The sequence below is a fragment of the Dermacentor silvarum genome, chromosome 1, assembly GCF_013339745.2.
Source record: "Dermacentor silvarum isolate Dsil-2018 chromosome 1, BIME_Dsil_1.4, whole genome shotgun sequence".
Lineage (NCBI taxonomy): Eukaryota > Metazoa > Arthropoda > Arachnida > Ixodida > Ixodidae > Dermacentor > Dermacentor silvarum.
Window position 1 is genome coordinate 416,263,546 of NC_051154.1, and position 19,125 is coordinate 416,282,670.

The 19,125-nt window shown below is 45.2% G+C and overlaps 1 long non-coding RNA gene across 1 annotated transcript; it reads left to right on the forward strand.

Annotated features, from left to right (window-relative positions):
• Window positions 1-6,232: 6,232 nt before the first annotated feature.
• Window positions 6,233-15,718, forward strand: LOC119437598 (uncharacterized). Its single transcript, XR_005189439.2, has 5 exons — window positions 6,233-6,326; window positions 7,360-7,537; window positions 9,406-9,491; window positions 12,844-12,920; window positions 14,219-15,718. It is a non-coding gene; the product is annotated as an uncharacterized LOC119437598 (long non-coding RNA).
• The last annotated feature ends 3,407 nt before the right edge of the window (window positions 15,719-19,125 follow it).

Below are 19,125 nucleotides of genomic sequence, written 5' to 3' on the forward strand. Positions count from 1 at the left end.
TGCTGGGGATACCGCTCGGCAAGGTCATTCGTACTACTTCGCGCGCTGGTATTTGCGTTCAGACCTCTCAAATGGTGTTCATAATTGCATATGACAGGTATTTATGCCTTAAGAATAAATTCATTTCATTGTCTTCTTTACTTTATTTTTGTAAATGCCGCTCGGTGATCTTTTTCGGTCTCGGGCCGGGCTCGGGCCTAAGGTAAAAGGGTGGGGGCTGGACCGGGCGGGTAACGTAGATTATTTCCGGGCCCGGGCCGGGCCCGGGTCTCGCCATAAAACTTTTGGTCGGGCTCGGGCAGGCAGCCCAACGTAAAAACGGGCCCGGGCCGGGCTCAAAAAATGGGCCCGTGCAGTGCTCTACTTTGCACACCTATTTCTTACATAGTTGGCTGTGCAGAGAGCCACCAAAAATATACTTATACTACAGCTTTTGATATTGGTTTTGACAAGATATGGCATGGCCAGGCCGGTGTTAGCAAAGCGATTTTGTAGACAGACTAGGACGCAGGCACTGAACGCAAGCGCAAGTGCCAATGTCGATATTATGAACACTATTGTCACTTAAAGGCTAAAAAAAACAAAAAAAACTTGCAGCAGGCGCACATTCATTAATCAAACTGTTTTTTTTCTATCTAAAATGCTAACTAACCTATTGTTTCAAGCGCAGTTTACAGCAGGCTGGTTTAGGTGGTACTTGAACACTTTAAAAGAAAATGGTCAAGCAACATTGCGCCGCAGCCGAGGAGCAAGCGTCGGCGCGCGTGTGAGCTTCTGTCCTGTGGTTGCATGCCCTTTTCTTCCAGCCGACGCGACGCATTGGCTTGTTGGCGCAGTTGTGTCTGGCGGTCCCTCGGGACAAAAGAAGCCTCATCGACAGGCGTGAAACTATCTTAAGTGCTCTTCACTCTTGTCATTTTTGCGGCCGGGGAGCAACACCGTCACCTGGGACTGATGGATGAGCAATTAGTCCCCAGACTGCAATGAGTCATCGGCCTCATGCGTCGCTAAACGGCAACGTCGCCCTTTGGTGCGTTTCCGTTAATTACCAGCGCCGCCCTAACTACGACGAGGCCCGGCGCCGACTGCGACGTGCCAACCTGGAGCCCCTTTCGAGACAACAGCCACCGCCCTCCCTAGAAATGGTGGCTTCCGCGAACTGATCGCTACCGAGAGGCGAGTCTTGCAAAGGGCCAGCGTCTGGACATCACGTGGGAGCCACATCAACGTGCGGTTCCCAAGGTGTCACCCTCTGCTTGTGTTCGTGGGCGACCAGGTAAGTTTGGAGGCGGAGCCCGGTGGGAAACGATGGCACTTCACGTGCGGGATATGGCGACCTGGTCGAAGATGGTGATTGGCTAAGAGGAACTAAAGTGCAGTTCCTCGTCGAGTGAAAGAGGGAAACGAAAGGGATAAAACGCGGGACATGAGTGTTGTGAGGATGCTCGACCATGTAGACGCTCGGAGATGTGAACGCTAGAACATGCAAAGATGCTAGCATGTCATCATCATCGTCAGCAGCCTATATTTATGTCCACTGCAGGACGAAGGCCTCTCCCTGAGATCTCCAATTACCCCTGTCTTGCGCTAGCGTAAACCAACTTGCGTTTGCAAATTTCCTACCTTCATCATCCCACCTGGTTTTCTGCCGTCCTCGACTGCGCTTCCCTTCTCTTGGTATCTATTCTGTAACCCTAATGGTCCACCGGTTATCCATCCTACGCATTACATGGCCTGCCCAGCTCCATTACTTCCGCTTAATGTCAACTAGAATATCGGCTACCCCCGTTTGTTCTCTAATCCACACCGCTCTCTTCCTGTCTCTTAACGTTAGTCCTAAGATTTTTCGTTCCATCGCTCGTTGTGCGCTCCTTAACTTGTTCTCGACCTTCTTTGTTAACCTCCAAGCTTCTGCCCCATATGTTAGCACCGGTAGAATGCAATGATTGTACACTTTTCTTTTCAACGACAGTAGTAAGCTCCCAGTCAGGATTTTGCAATGCCTGCCATATGCACACCAACCGAATTTTATTCTTCTGTAAGCATGTAGACGGCTTTAAATATGACATGTACATTTGTATATAAAACAGTTTTCTGATCTCACTGGATATCGCCTTCTCGCGGCCCTTGGCACGGCGCCATTCGTGGCCACTAGGACTTTGCAACAGCGCGCGCCGACGCGTGCCAGCGGTTGGGACATTCCACGCCATCTAGCGCCGCCGCCACGACGCTGGGAAATGCTTAGCTAGAAAGATACATTGATACAAACATACATATTTTGTAAAGAACCAGACAGCCGACCGTACGCCAAAACGCGTGGGTTTACTTCTCGTCGTATCCCTCTGTTCCCGCGCTCGCTGTGAGAGCGCCCGAGACCAAGTTCACTTCGTCTTCACACTCGGCCAAGCTGCAAGTTTCCGGCACGGCATGCAAACACGCAACTTAACATGAAGGCGTTTTGTCCAGGGAATGAAGTCGTCGTTTATGAGCCATCCAGCGCGCAACCAGCTTCTCTGGCGGGCGGCATTGGCTGTTGCGCGCTGATCGCAGGTCTCGCCGACAATTATGCCGTCGCACTTGGGCACGTACGACAGGACATGTTGCAGAGTGAACAGCCACTCTGCTTAGCCGTCGGGTGCTCCTGGGCAGCGTTTCCACTGACTGATCGAGGCTCGCCGATGCGCTCGAATCAGCGGAGCTCGAAGAAATACCACGTCCCTTGCGCGCCCAGTGTCTTGGTTTCTTGCGGTGGTAACATGCGCATCTGGCTTTCGTGTCTAGCGCGTATTTCGCGTACGGGCAGCTCTGCAATGATGATGACCTCAGCCGTGTTTGTCTCCTTCACTTCCTTAAGCGCGATCTGAACGGCTGCAAATTCGGCCGACGAGTGCGTTGACATCCAAGGATGCGTCTCCCTGCTGTTGGGTTCCTGGAGTGGTAGCGTGGCGCCTCCATGCGGCCTGGCGTTGACCACTGTGAATCGAAAGGGGTCTCGGTCTCTGTAAGGGATGGTACGTGTTAGAAGCCGACGCAGAGTCCGGGAGACGTGGTGGTAAAATGTCTCGCATTCGGGTCTACAGTGGGGCAGATCGAGAGGCAATCTGCCAAAACCTTCCCGGCTGCAGCTGCAGCGGGGAGATGCTGTGGATTCCGAGCTCCGCGGGGTTTTTGTCGCAGCAGCTCAGCTGGCGTAGACTGCCTTCTGAAAGTAGCAGCGGTGACTTGATGCGTGTTTAGAGGTTGTGGTGGAGTCCATGGTGTGGGTTTGTGATGCGTCGCCTGGTGGTGGGTTGATGCGGGAGCGGCGCTCGCCATGCGCTTCCCACCGTCATCGGAGGCGCCGCTGGCAACACCTGGAGAGCTGGCGTCTGCGGCGGCGCAGCCCACGGCCCTCTCTGTCGCGGCACTGGGGGCCACGACGGCAGCATCAAGGTGGTGCACCTCAGGGGCTCCGGCCGCCTAGCAGTGCTGGTCGGGCTCGTCGCAGACATACGTGAGCAGGCGGAAAACAGCCATCAAAGCTTCGCTCCATTCTGCCCAGGACCGGTACTTGTGTTCTTCGTAGTTGTACACTGCCTTGGCGCAAGCTCTATACCACCCCGCTGCAACCAGCCATACCTTGTTGTCAGGCCAGGCATGGCGAGCGCAGAGCGGCTGCCTGCACCCACAGAATGGGATCATTCTGAAATCCGTGGAACTTCGGTAGTTCCGAGGCAGCCGGTAATGGTAAGGTAAACGATGTACTTCAGCTGCTGCGACAGCAGCGAGATGGCTCGCATGACGTCCGCCAAGCTGCCGGCTGTTCAGGCGACCGTTGAGGCAGGGGCGGAATCTGCGCACACTGAGGCGGCGGCAGCGGCCGCAGTACTCGTGCCAGCCGGACCAGTGGCCAAGGTAGCATGAACGGCATTCGTTGAACCAGGGCTGGTGGCGGCCACGGAAGCATGTCGAGGGGAGCGGCATCCCTTGGCAGCTGAAAGGTCGATGATGTCGTGGCTAAGAGATCCACGGAAAGGGAACCGCGGACGGCCTCCCTTCGTCGCAGGAGGCACCTCGAGGACTGTCCTTAAGGTTGGGATACCTTAGGCTGCGTTTTCGTCGACTGCACGATTGTAAACAACCAGAGAGCCAACCGTACGCAAGAGTGCCTGGTTTATTTCTCCTCGTCCTCTTCACTACCTTAGCACTGCCTGCATGCGAAGTTGTGTGGCTGCAAGCCACGCCGAAAACGTGCAGCGTGGCCGAATGTGAAGATGAAGTGCACTTGGCCTAGGGCACTCACACAGCGAACGCGAGAGCAGACGACGAAGTGAGAGTAAAGCATGGCGACCACACGGACGTCCTCTTGTCTGCTTCTCTCCTTTACAATATACAGGGTGTCCCAGAAATCATCAGCACGATTTAAAAAAAGAGGAACGGCGTTGCGCGAAGCAAACATAGTGGCGGCTACTCCACTGTTTCCAGTACAGTAGAGTAGCCGCCAGTAGTTTTTTGTTACTGAGATTCAATTTATTAATTGTAATTAATTATCTAACTCGAGAAGTACTGTCCTAATTATCAAAGTGCCAATGAGAAAGTTGTAGAGCAACATGAAAAACTCCCGATAGAGCTTTCTGTTGCTCAATACGTGCTACATAAAAGTGTTTTTTCGAGCATGAAAGAAGCCCGCAAATACACCCAAAGTTCCTCGAGCGGCCAGTCGTGCGGCAATTCTGCGTGTATTCGCGGGTTTCTTTCACACTCGGAAAAACACATTTATGTAGCACGTATTGAGCAACAGAAAGCTGTATCAGGAGTTTTTTTATGTTGCTCTACAACTTTCTTACTGACACTTTGATAATTAGGACAGTACTTCTTCAGTTGGATAATTTACAATTATTTAATTAAATCTCAGTAACGAAAAAATTACTGGCGGCTACTCCACTGTACTGGTAACAATACGCACTACACTCTTAAAAAAAAAGAGAGTCAAAAGAGAGTCACGACTACCTCGACTCGCTTTTTTCAGACGCTGACTACCTTTTCTTCCAAAGGTAGTCACGAAGCGAAGTCGGGACTCGCGCATGAAATGGAGGACTCCCATGAAGGGAGTCAGTGATAAGCACCTTATCCAATCAACCAATGTGGATTCATTGGATCACTCAATGAAATAGTTGGTTGACTATACCAAAGAAAACAAAACAATGCAGGTTAACTATAGGCGCAAAAATTAAAACGCATTTCATGCAGTGCTTCATTACTGAATTATCAACATAGCAAGAAATGCAAATTGTTTTTTTTTAATATTCAGCAAGAAATCACAGAAGCAGGATGGCAAAACGCCAACTTCATAGTGAAAACACTGGATGGTATTTATATACAACGCGGTTTACATACATATCTGTTTTGTATTTAAAGATTCCTCAAGGGAAGCAATAAGGGGCGGAAGTACATAAATATTGATTTAACATGCATAGAATAAAAAAAGAAATGAAAATATAACATGAATATACACTCAATGTCAATGAAAAACAAACTATGAAGTCCACCAAGTTGCACGCGGAACTCATCATTCACTGAAGCTGATGGAGCGTACCGAGTAGAGGTGCACAGCTATTTGTGTCGCCTCCTAGTAAACACGATTAATTCGGGTCGTGTACCAGTGAGCAAAAATAATAATTAGCAATTCACGGTTGTTTCTCTAATTATCGTTGCAACACATCTTTATTTATGTTTACCACAATGTTGTAAATAAAACAAAATAATATATAAAAAACCAGTCATGGGTCTTATGACCCTTTCTAGCCTGCTAAAGCATAGCCTCTGAGAACTGTTTCAAACGCAGCGGTGACGGCGTAAGTAAAATGGGCTTGCAGTACAGAAAAAAAGCACAACCTTCGAGACTCACAATTACTTTCACGGTCGTTTGCGGTTTTGATGCTCGTAGTACAGTGGTTGGCTTATGGCTTTCGCATTTACTTCGACTTTGGATACGCAACTGTGAAAAGCGCGGCAGCGGTAGCAGCGGTTACTCCTCAGAATCTGAAACCACGCCGGCGGTTCTTTATTCCATGACGGCGGCAAGCCTGCGACCGTCGAAACGCGAGTGGGATTTTTCTCTTGCGTCCGTTGCGCCTGTGATACCCGACAACTGTAGCAGCATGTCATCTGATCCGACTTCAACTGAAGGCTCGCCGACTGATGCGGAAGCAGTTTACCTCGTTTCGCACGGGCCGACAAAGAAAATTGTGAAGTTCACAGGCGCCCGGAAGCTCGCCCACCTTCACGAAAGTGTGTGGATGGGTGGGTTCGCGCACCTGATGACATGCAACGATCTCCTAATACAGGTGAGCATGAAGGTTCTGCGTGTTATGGAGTGTAAAGATGATTTGGTCACTGTTTGGTTCGTATGGGCAAAATAGCAACAGTATTCGTAGCGGAAATGTCGAGCACGAGTAGTAACTGTTGAGTTGTTTCACGTTTACCTGACAGTCCGAGTATTACGAAATTGCCCTATGTCACTTCACTGTGCTGCCAATTACAAATATTTTCGGCTCGTCGCTGACATAGACACGTGAAGCGCATACTTGCCCTTAGGAACGCATCGTTGCTCAACTTAAGTTTTTGCCTAGGGGAGAACTGGAAAGGAAACTAAACGTTTTCGGGACTTCCGTCTTCAGAAAACTTTCGCGGTTGATTTACTACTGATTTGAGCTCAGGTGTGCAATCGCTACCCTATTACATGGGGAAAGGTGAAGCACTAACAGCTTCAAACAATGTAATGGTGCTTTAGTTTGTGTAACCGGTCGTAATATGCCATAATCTGCAAATTTCTGTAGCATTTAACCAATAAACAGACAAGACGAGGAAAACAGGAGTGTTGTCTGCCTTGTTATTTGTTTGCTGCAGTAATCCTGCAGTAATAAAGTTAAATTCAACCAACCCAGGAAAAACATTCATTGACATTTTCAGCAACAGGACTATGAAAACGTGGTGCAATCAACTATATGGTTCTATCTTTGGGAAATCATCTATTCCTATATACTGAGTGTTGCTAGCATTGCTAAATAAGCTCAAACTTGTTTGCTCAATGTGTCCTGCACTTAGCTCACATATGGGCCGCAGGATTAGTGTTGTGCTGTGCTGTTATGGCTTTAAATAACAAACCGGATAAAAAGGATAAAATAACGGTATTTGAGCAATACTTTAAAGCGGTCCTGAAACACTTTTCTAAGTAATCATAGAATATCATCACTATTAAATTACGTCACCTCAAAAATTTCCGCCCACAAAAGTTTTCGAATCCTTCAAGGACAAGTGAAGTTTGACATAATTATCGCACCGATAAGTGGTTTTTTTGTCTCCTTTCATTTCCACTAGCATGCTGGAAGCTGCACAGGGGAGTTGGCAAGGGGGCACAAGGAAGCAATGCCCCGTTGCTGTCCGTAGGGTGAACGCAAGGCGGCTCGTGGCGGCCGCAATTTCTACGCTGCGCTTTTCATCTCTGAAGCCATGCGCAGCAGCGTGCAGTCGTCATGTTCAGAAAAGCAGTGCAAAGGTGAAATGGCTGTTTTGTCTTTTTGAGGTCAAATACATATATATATTTTTTGTTTATTTAACTCAAATGAGCAATAATGGTATTAATGAGAATGTTCTTGCGATCACGAAATCAGCCAATAGCTGTTGTGGGTCTAGCTGCTTGCGATGACACTGCATAACAACTATGCTTAAGTGAGAGCAAGCAATTTTTAACTGCTTTTGCACGAGATTGTGAATTCTCTGCTGCATGTCGTGTAATATTTTGTTCACACTCCCACAGGAGCCTCGTTAACAGAGTGGCAATGCTTTCTTACTATACACAAAGTGTTTCAGGGCCGAATTAAAGCTTTGTTACTAATGAAAAGGCATTGATAGTTTAGATAGAAAGACAATGAGGTTAGCCAGTGTAGACTGGCTGCACTTGGGCTCGAAAAGTGCAATGTGCTCAATGCCTTCTGGGCTGAGAATGCTCTCGACCAGTGTCTAGAGCGTTCGGGTATTTTGAAAATTGTGGGTACAGCTGTTAAGGGGGGGGGGGGGGGTTAGACGTTGTTAGGCCCAAACCGTAAATTTCTGATTTTGCGTTGTACTTATAGTACATGTTTATAGCTTTCAAAAAATATAAAACACTTGGCTATATGCGACTTCTAAAACACTTATTTAATTCATTATATTTGTAGCGTCGACTGTAACGTGGGCATGACCTGTCGTCGAGACTTAAGATGATATGAAGTTTCCATCGTATAAAAACGTCTTGCATTAGACAGTATTTTTGGTTTTGGTTTGTGACTTTTTTTCTTTTTGTAATGCATTTTACAGCCCTTAGGGAGCTCTTTGTAGCTCTCATGCGTTCCTCTTGCTTTTGTTTATGTTGGTGTGTGCTTTTCGGAGGGCACGTCACATCTGTGAAGGACCTATTTCATGCCTTTTAGTGTTGCTGATGAGGAAAACACATACATTGATACGAAATTGAAAGTTTTATTGCAACCGCTGCCGTGAAAGCGTAGTAAAGCATCTGGAGGTCACTCCTGTACATTTTTGTTTTTTCATGTGGATGCTATCAACAGACTCATGGCGGGTAAAAAAGCAATTTCAAGCTAAAGCTGAAGCATAACAGCACTGAAAGGACTGCAGAAAGAGAGGGAAATGCTGTAAAGTTTAGTATGAAGATGACTAATCGTGGGATATATTGATTAAGAAAGCAATTTGACACATCTATTCGCACATTTCTCAGAATGCGATGTTTCGACTTAGTCCCTTTTTCTAAAAAAACAGCTGGGCGTACGTGAACTAAATTTTGTGTACATGTCAGCTAGTGCCTCGTACAACTTTGCAACTGGAAGGAATATCTGCATGCTCATAGAAATTTAGAAAACAAATAAAATGCATGTCATATAGTGGCAATTAGTGACATGCTGTACACTCACGATAATTGATCAACAACTAGCTTAATCAGCCGCCCTCCTAATTTCTTATAGAAGATGCTTCTTCAAATTGGTATTCATGGCTAATTTTCCCTTGTGTGCATTTCTTAGTAGTAAACTCATTTGAAGTAATAATTAAATTCTTTTATAATCTGTTTTGGTGAAAGTATTGTTAGAGTGTGAACTCTGGTCATCATCATCAGTTTATCTTGGCTATTGCAGGTCCAAAGGATATACTGTTACCCCTCTCCTGTTTCAAACCCATCCGATAAATTTTATAACCTGTCTCGTCATGCACCTAATGCTTTCATAGTGCAGTTAACCGAACAAATTCTCCCATCTGATGAATCACAGTTCACCTGCTGGATATTTCATGGAAATGGTTGCACTACAGTGCTGTTGCATATTGTTTTTTTTATATTGTTTTATGTAGAAGGTTTATGCACACTTTTGTAAACATCAGGTACCCGAATAAGCTGTACAACATTGCTGCAAGGTGCCTTGGTAAACCAGTACCCAGCCCTGAGGAACAGATTGGACTCTGGCTATGTAAGAGCATTTCCTTGTAAATTTCCTTCATTTTGATTTCTTTGGCACATTTAAAGGTTGAAATATGCTGTCAAAGTCTTTCTTAGCACTTCGTAATGTTTATGGCCATTGTTTCTCGCAACTGTTCTCGTCTGTGTGCTTGTCATTGAGTAGACATGCTGTGATCTATAAGCTTTGCAGCTTGACTAAATTTGAAGATGCCAACAGCAGCTCTCCATCTGAGGTGCAATACGGCCACCTTCTGTAAAATTAATTGCATGCTCAGCTAAATATACAATTGGTTGAACAATATATTTTGTACCTGTAGTCATTTATGCATAAAAATTTTGACCAAACTAATACAGAAAGAAATTACTCAACTGCTGTGTTGAAAGGTGTGCTAAGATAGCTCGACTGGTACATTTTAGAACATGAAGGAAACAGTGCAAAAAACAAGTTAAGATTAGGGCAACTCTGTTTTTACTGTGTACTGTTTTCAATTTATTACACAACCTGAAAACCGGAAGCCACTGAACTGGTATTTATGTAAAGTCAGTTGCTTTCACTTCATTCTAGTTCTCCTGGCACATGCACCTGAAAAACAAGTACAAAATCTTAAAGCTTAAATCTCCTAATTTATCTAAATTGCACTGTTGTTCCCACTTGCTGCTACATAACTGTCAACTGCATCAGAGCTGCTCTTGCAAAATCGTGTGTACTAGGTATCCTGAAACTGATAATTGCTGTACCAATGTTAGCTTCAGCTAATGGTAAACACATCATAATAAATAAGACGAATAATGCAAAACAACAGTATCTGAAAAAGTATACCACCATGTTTGACAAGTAGTCAGAAAGTGTTGCTATGTATCATTGCTGTTAATTGGTGTTCTTTTTCGCATTAGAACGCCTTTAGATTAATAACAGTGCATCTACTTCTGTAACAATTTTTATTTCTTGTCGTGAAATAATGCATCTAAAATAATAAATTTCACAATCAGTTATTTCTGTAACTATGATGACTAGCCTGATCTCACTTAAATGTTCATGCTACAGGTTGAATTTTTTTTTGGCTGAGTTTGCTTTGTATATACAGAAAATTTGTTTAAATTTGGAGGACACACACAGTCATGACTGAAAGGAATAAAGTGATGTTGGTCACAAGCTGTTTTTCAGCATTAATTAAGGAAGCCACAATGCTATTTGAATATAAAACTTATTCCCAGTGAATAGCTTCTGTTGACTGCCAAGGAACCGTGGAGTGCAGTACAGCAGCAGTATGGTAGCAATGTAAGATCTGCTCACAATTGATTGTTTACATGGCGTTGAATTGAAACGTGCTACTGAGTCACGAGAAAGCACAGCAGAAAGGAAACAGATGATACCATTTTTTTATTGTAGCTCGTTCATGCATTTCACTTCGACATGTATAATGAACTAGCCCCAAATTCAGGTGGAAACAGCACCAAGGATACAAAGTGAAAGCACATTGAGGAAATTACACGTTGCACTCAGTATTTTTTCTATGCGTCCTCACATAATCCAAGTGTGTCCACCTGAATAGGAGTAACAAACTAGCAGATATGTTCACATTAGCTTGGCCCATCCTTAAGCTTTCTGAAGTTAGCATTACATAATTCTAAGGAAACTATAACTTGAATGAGTGCCTGTATAGTGTGTTTTTCAAATACGTAGTTATTGCTAGTTTTTCTTAAACAAACAAAAAAGAACAATCTAATATAATGAGCAAGGTTTTCATGTTTGGTCCAACCATTGAGAGGCCAAGTGAACCACAGCGGAAATTAAATGTGGTTTTATTGAACTGTAGAAGTCATAAAAAATATAAAAAAGATAACTTGCCACTGGTGGGAGCAAAACCCACATCTTGCAAATATAGCATGCAATAGTCTACTCATTGAGCTGTGGTAGTAGCTGTCCTCTCATTCACATTCTTGGGGATTTGTGTATGTGTACTAAATGTGGCCCAGCACCAAACTCATAATCATGGCAGAAGATGTGGCACATACTTTTACCTGCAACCATCACAAAGGGGATGACCCTTAGGAGCAGGCAGCAGGCCTATAAGTATTTGCATTCATAACAGCATTGGTGCCTTCAGGTAGCATACAGTGCCATCTGCCTGCTCTTAAATGTCATGTACCACATGACGCCTATGGTTCAACGAACATGCTGCAGCGTCAGCCATGGCCTTGAGTGGTGCTAACAGTTCCAGGGCCATATCTAATAAACATAACAAATGCGGAATGAGGTGAATGGGAGAATAACCTCCATCGTGCTTAACTGATACAGGCTCACATGTGTAATGCATATGACGTGGGTTTGCCCCCACTGGTGGCAAGTTGTTTTTTGCCTACTTTCTTTTCCAATGTTTAGTTATTTTACATTTCAATAAAATCACATTTAATTTACCCTGTACTTTCCATGGCCTAATTATCTGTTGGCTGCATACAGTCTTGATTAACAAAAATCTGGCCCATTTGTTCCACCTATTCATGTTTGACCCACTTGCAGTACACTTCCATAAGCATCACCCATTAAATAGCCGAACACATCTTGCGAATATCCTTTTTTGTAGATAGCTATATGCAGTTAGCTGCTTATAGCTGTATATACCTACACAGGGGACCCTGATCATGAGAAGAAATTTACAGAAGAAAAAATTGGGTTGGAGTGCATATGGCAGGCATTGTCAAATGCTGACTAGGAGCTTACCACTGCCGTTGAAAAGTGTGCAATCATTGCATTCTACCAGTGCTAACATATGGGCCAGAAACTTGGAGGTTAACAAAGCTCGAGAACAAGTTAAGGACCACACAAAGAGCGATGGAACGAAAAATGTTAGGCCTAACGTATCAGAGAGGAAACGGGGATAGCCGATATTCTAGTTGACATTAAGAGGAAGAAATGGAGCTGGGCAGGCCATGTAATGCGTAGGATGGATAACCGGTGGACCATTAGAGTTACAGAATGCATACCAAGAGAAAGGAAGCGCAGTCGAGGATGGCAGAAAACTAGGTGGGGTGATAAAGTTTGGAAATATGCAGGCGAAGGTTGGAATCAGCTAGCGCAAGACGGGTAATTGGAGATCGGAGGGAGAGGCCTTCGTCCTGCATTGGGGGGGGGGGGAATTTATATAGACTGATGATGATGATATGCAGTTCCTATTTATTCACTACCCATTTAGCATTGAATTGTGCCACCGAAATTCCCTAAGTGGACTGCTGTATGATTGTATGAATCTTATAAGCTGTTGCTGCTGCCAGTTTTATACTTGCTAGTTTACTTAATAATTACAAGCAGCGAAATTGGTCAGCAGCTGCAGCCCTTTCACTGCTGTAATTTTTCTCTTCAGATGCAAAAGGCGTGAGCGCCATCATGGTTCTACCATTTCTTGTCAATGAGCGAGGGGACGACATGTTCACAAAAATGGTTAGAACTTTGAGCTGCGCACACGACCAAGTACACAGTGTCAGTATGAGGCAATTGTGAATATGTACAGGGCCCGGAATATTTCGCTGCACCTGTTCAAAGAAAGGTTTTGCACCCACCGCTACACCGTTCTTGCTCAAGTTTTGCGAAATGATTGCATTTTGGGGGCTGCTTCGTTTAGTATGACATTTACTACAGTTAATTGCCTGGTATTAAGAAAAAAGTGCAAATTTGCCTTCGCTTGTGGGGATGCAAGCTGCTGCAGCGATGGCGCTACCATAAACATGTGTCGCCGCCTGCCGGCAGCTGCAGAATGCAGGCGATCAGGGACGTTTGCAGTGTGTTCATGAGCGGGCAACACACGGTACATCCAGTGGTAAACATCCTTGACCGGCTGCTTTTTGCAGCTGCCGGCAGGCGGCGACACAGGTTTATGCCAGTGCTGTCGCCGCAGCAGCTCGCATCCCCGTAAGTGAAGAAAAATTTGCACATTTTTTCTTAAAAACCAGGCAGTTAACTTTGGTAAGCGTTATACTAAACGAAGCCGACCCCAAAATGGGATTGTTCTGCAAAATGTGAACAAGAACAGTGTAGCGGTGAGCGCAAAACCTTCTTTTGAACATGCGCAGCATAATATTCAAGACCCTGTATAACTGTGGGGAAATTTCAGAGCTAGAAAACCACCAAGATACACAATTGGAGTATATCCTTGAGTTAAAATGAGATAATTTTGTTAAACTTGATTATTAAGGCTTAAGAAGGGTCAAGCAATTAATCAGTGTGTGCAGGCGCTTTATGTGTGGCATTCTATTTACTCAAATTATTAGTGGTACTTTTTGTTGGGCTTTGAAAGCAATGAAAGTAACCAGAGAAACCATTTATGCTCTCTACCTAATGGACATTATCAAAGCAATTAAATATGTCAAAGTGGCAGATCAGATCACATGACAGAGCAAATCTTGTGCAACCATCCATGGCTGCACATATGATCTTGCAAAACCAAGTTATGAAAATTGAACTGCAGCTTATGGTAATCTTTTTTTTTGTAGCACAATAAAATGGGTACTTACTGCTTTTGAAGTAAAAGCTTAGAACTGTTCTAATTTTCTGGTAATATAACAAACCATTTTTGCCTACTTCAAACAGAAATTAGCAATTTTGGTCTTTTTCTCTGCGTGATTTTTCATTTCGGCAACACTTACCTAAAATAAAAGTCAGTTCTTTAAAACCTTGTTGCAGAGCAACCCGTATTGTTTTTGTGCACCAATAATTTATGTATTTATATGTTTGCTTTGCAGACGCCAGAACAGGAGTTTGCCCACCCCACATTGCTGTACACTGGCGACAACCGCATCTCTTCCAAGGCCCTGTGTGTGAAGTGTGGATATGTATGTGTAGATGTATTGGACTTCACTTCCGGTGTAACGGGGTTATGTTTATTTTCTATGTACTGGGGCTTTCAACATCGAATACATCAGCTCTGCGGAGCAGACACTCTCATTGCTGCAACACATGATTGAAATGAAAACGAAAACGACAAAACTAGGCGCCAAGTCCCAACAGCTTTAATAGCACGGTTAACTGCTACAACTAACAAAATCACAGCCAGTACTGAGCAGGCTGAGAAATCTGACTAAGCTGCTAAAGTCGTCTTGAAATGCACCTTCCTGTATGCACTTAGCCTTTTTTGTTTCTTTTTTTTAACGCTCAGGCTATTTTGGTGTTCGTAGCCTTGGATTATGCAGCTGAGTAATACTGACAATAGCTAGTCAAACCTCGAAAACTTTATTGTGTTTAAATGTTATTCATAGTTTTTGTATTATGGGACATTAAGCAAACACTCACCAACAATATTTAAAAAAATAGTGAAATTACAAGAAATTGTATTTCGGAGCCAGTATGGGTCCTTTGTTCCCAAATGACAGCAGAGGCAATGGTTTGGTTCTGTACAGGTGAGATGGCGGAGAGCGCATGCATAGATGACAGGCAGATTATCGTGTGACCTTCCTATCGCTTAGCACGTCATCTGAATATGCAGTGATTTTAGTAGTAATTGCATTGGTAATATTGCAGTGGCAATTATGGATGCCTAGTGCTAGTGTATAGAAGGCCCTGTTTTCTCCTGGTGTTCGGATAATGCGTCGGAAATAAGGTTGCTTTTAAAGAGCTAGTGCTTATCCTGCTTTGGGTGCTTCTTAACGTTGCCAGATTGACAGTGAATTACATTTTTTGCATGTGAATATGTACATGGAGCCAAGTTCAATCTTCCAAAGGGATCCTTCATGTACACCAGTTCATCACATAGCTTGCTGGAAGGGACATGTGCCACCCAACCATTGCAGTCATTCAACACTCTGGAAAAAGTCTCGCTCATGCCACATGCATACAGGATGGTAGCACGCTTGCTTTTCTTGCTTACCACTTAGCGGATGGGCGCTGAGGCACGATGTTCTTGCTCACTTGGCAGTTTTAGCGGCTGGCCATTACATTGCGTGTCATTTAGCATCAAGATCAACTCTGCTTTTTGCCTTGTATGACTTGAGCAAAGACCGAAAAGCGAGGTTACTAGTGATGAGGCGGCCAACCTTTGTGGCCCTTGTGGTGTACAGAAAGAACATCTAGGTATTTTGACATGTGTGAGTTTGCGATGAACCCTCGTGGCAAGGCCATTGGTGATTCGTTCCTTGAGAACATCAATGGATGCAATGTACCTCTTCTCTCAGGCTCTTCGTGTGCTGTAAACTGATGCTTTCCTTACAAAGTTAAGTGCTTTTTCTGATTGCTATATGTACTCTCACTAAAGGTCGCTGTGATGTGCGCATATTTTATTGAATAAAATTTGTACATGTTTTAACTGTTGTGTTGTTCTTTCAGATCTGAACCAAAGCAGATCGAAATTTGATGCAAACAGGGAGGCAGTGCTAATGGAAACATTTAGAGGTGAGACAGCAGTCTTTTTTTGACAAATTGGATGATAGGATGGCCAAGAAGTAGCACTTTTGAAACATAATTTGATGTACTTACTATGCAAGCTGCACATGGATTTTTAAGTGGTATTATTCGTCATGCCCTGTTTTACATTTATCTGGTCTTTAGTCATATTTATTTTCTTCTACTGGCATCGATGTTGTATCATTGCTTTGATATGGTGAAATTTTAAATTTGTCGTTAATTATCAATATTGAAATTTAATTATTCTGCCCATGTATGCCTCCATGGCATATTGAAATAAACAAGCCCTTTGTCATGGCAAAGAAATAACATTCTTGTTCAAGAAATAAATTTTTTTCTCAAATACCTGAAATGCTATATTACATAACATTGGACATATTAGCGCTGTTCAGTTTGCCTTGTACACCACATACCCCCCCACAAAAAAACATGCTGGATGTTGCAACTGACGCATAGTATTTCTCAAGGTTGGCCATTGATTCCAATTTAGCAAATCAGATTGCTGTCTTCTATTTTTACCAGGTATGATGCTGATGCATTTGAGGTTATTACATATGATAGTGAAATTTTGGCTCTTGGTGTTTAACTCATTGTGATGTTATGTGCTAACTGTTTTTTTCGTTGTCGCCTTAAAAAAGACAAGTCCACTTGTCGAAACGGCTCCTGCTTTCATCTTGTTCTCATTTTGCTCAGTGTTCTTTTAGTTGTTTATAGTTTTGCAGTTTATTATAACATCTAATGGTGGCTGAGAGCTGCTGAATAGCTACGCGTTTGTTGCTTACACAAATTAAAATCTATATGTAGTGAGCTTCCATATTAGCTTAGAGATAGTCATTTGACTCCCCAGGCAGAGGTCACAGCAGCTGCTGTGAAGGGTCTGGTTGAGTACCAGGAGCTAGTTTCACCAATTCTTACCATGGTAGTCATGTACACCACCATTGTCAGTCAATTGACTACCCTAGGAAGGGTCATGGTTGCCATTGCAAAGGGGTTCCATTGACTACCAAGAGGTACTTGCATGAACCACTGAGGTAGTCGCATCAACTCTTGCCATGGTAGTCATGTACAACACCATTGTTTGTCAGTTGTGAAATGACTACCCTATGAAGGGTCATTGTGGCCATTGCAAAGGGGTTCCTCTGACTACCAAGAGGTACTTGCATCGACCACTAAGGTAGTCGTATCAACTCTTGCCATGGTAGTCATGTACACCACCATTGTTTGTCAGTTGTCAAACGACTACCCTAGGAAGGGTCATTGTTGCCATTGCAAAGGGGTTCGGCTGACTACCAAGAGGTACTCACGTGGACCACTGAGGTAGTCGCATCAACTCCTGCTTTGGGAGTAATACATACTCCTCAGTGCTCCTTGAGGGAGAGAGTCGCCGGTACTACAAGAGAGTCGCCGGTACTGTAATTCCAAGGGAGTCTGTGTTACCACCCAAAAAGTGGTCATATGTGTGACGAGCAGATACACCTCAAAAAGAGTCGGTTGAGACTACCTTTTTTTTAAGAGTGTAGGTTGGCTTCGCGTAACGCCGTTCGTCTTCTTTTAAATCGTGCTGCGTGATAGCTGGGGCACCCTGTATATTGACACATGTACTTGTTTATCTTTCACCGGTGACCCCTTATCACCAGCTGACATGTTAAACGTTATCGCTCGGCTTAGAACGCGCCTGCATGTATCGAAACTTTCTCGAACGTTATCGATGCTTCTATCCGCTGCCTGTGGTCACCGATGCTTATTTAATCTGATTGTATGAGCGACGCAAATTCCATAGTACTTGCTGGAAGACACGCGGGCACCAGGGATTACTCTGGAACCTTAGATGACTCATGTATAAAAGCCGACGCGTTTCGCCACTAATCCGTTTTATTGACGATCGACGATTGTGCTCGCCGCTCTTGTAAAGTGAGTTACTTCCTTTTCTGGGCACAGGATCGCCCAATAAAGAATCAGCGTCGTCATTCACAGTTTTAGCACTGGGCCGGTATTTTGTAGCGATGCCTCATGACTTATTCTATACTAGTCTTATCATCCACCGCTCTCGGCAGGCTGATCCCTTTGATAACGCGAGCGGACCGCCGCTCTGACAAAGCGCGATAAGCCCGAAAAGGCTTTAGCACCAGAAAGGCATCTCTACAAAATACCGACCCTGGTGGAGGTGCTGGGACTTGCCGAAACACCACAGCCTCAGCCGGAAGCAATCAGCTAGGCCGCTGCTGCACGCCAGGCTATCGCCCCTCCGCGCCACCGCCAGGACCCTACGCCGCCGCGATTCCTTCGCCAGCCACCACCGCCGCCGCCATCGCGCCCACCTGTCGGTCAGCGCTACGGCCCGAGGAAGAGTGACGTTTGGCCTACCCCCGATAACTGCAAACTCGGCTACCACTGGAGAAGCCGGCCACACCTACCGCCGCGGCCAATACCGTGCGATACGGCTACGGGGACGCCGGCTACGGGAACGACCGCGTGACATCGCCTACTACCTCGCCGGAGCCCAGTGGGAGCCACGACGACCCTCACGCTCGCCGTCACCAGATCGCCACATCTTGCCGCATCGCCGGCAGTGCGCCAGCGCATCCCGGGGCCGATCTCCCAGCCCTTACCCGGGAAACTAAGCACAACCGATGGAGGTGTGGTTGCTGTACGACGCAATGCCGAAGAGCCTCCGCCGCCGGCGACAACGATTCGCGAATCATCACGACGAGGTGTCAGCACGCCGCTTGGCAAGAGCCTTGACTACGACACTGCGCCGCCGAAAGAAGACCTGCCGAACGATTTAACAGCAGTGGAGAAAACCGACGCAGCCGTGATCCGACGCCGCGAATTAACCGCAACGCCAGGTGACGGTCTATCGACCAAGATGTGCTAATCGATGGTCGTAACGTCACTGCTCTCGTTGACACTGGAGCCGACTACTCCGTCTGCAGTGACCCGTTCGCCGCCAAGGTGAAGAAAGTAAAACGGCCTGACAAGGACCCGATATCCGGACAGCGGGAGGCCACCTAATAACACCGGCTGGAATCTGCACAGCGTGAGTCACGGTTAACAATCGCGCTTACGCGGCGAGCTTCGTAATACTGCAGCACTGCTCCAGGGTTGTCATCCTAGAAATGGACTTTCTAAATCAACACGGTGCAGTCATCAACTTAAGATCCAACTCGATAACGTTCTCAACGCACAAAGCGATACCGACGCATACAAACATCAGTTACCATGCCTTCAATGTGCTTGATGAACAAGTCACCGT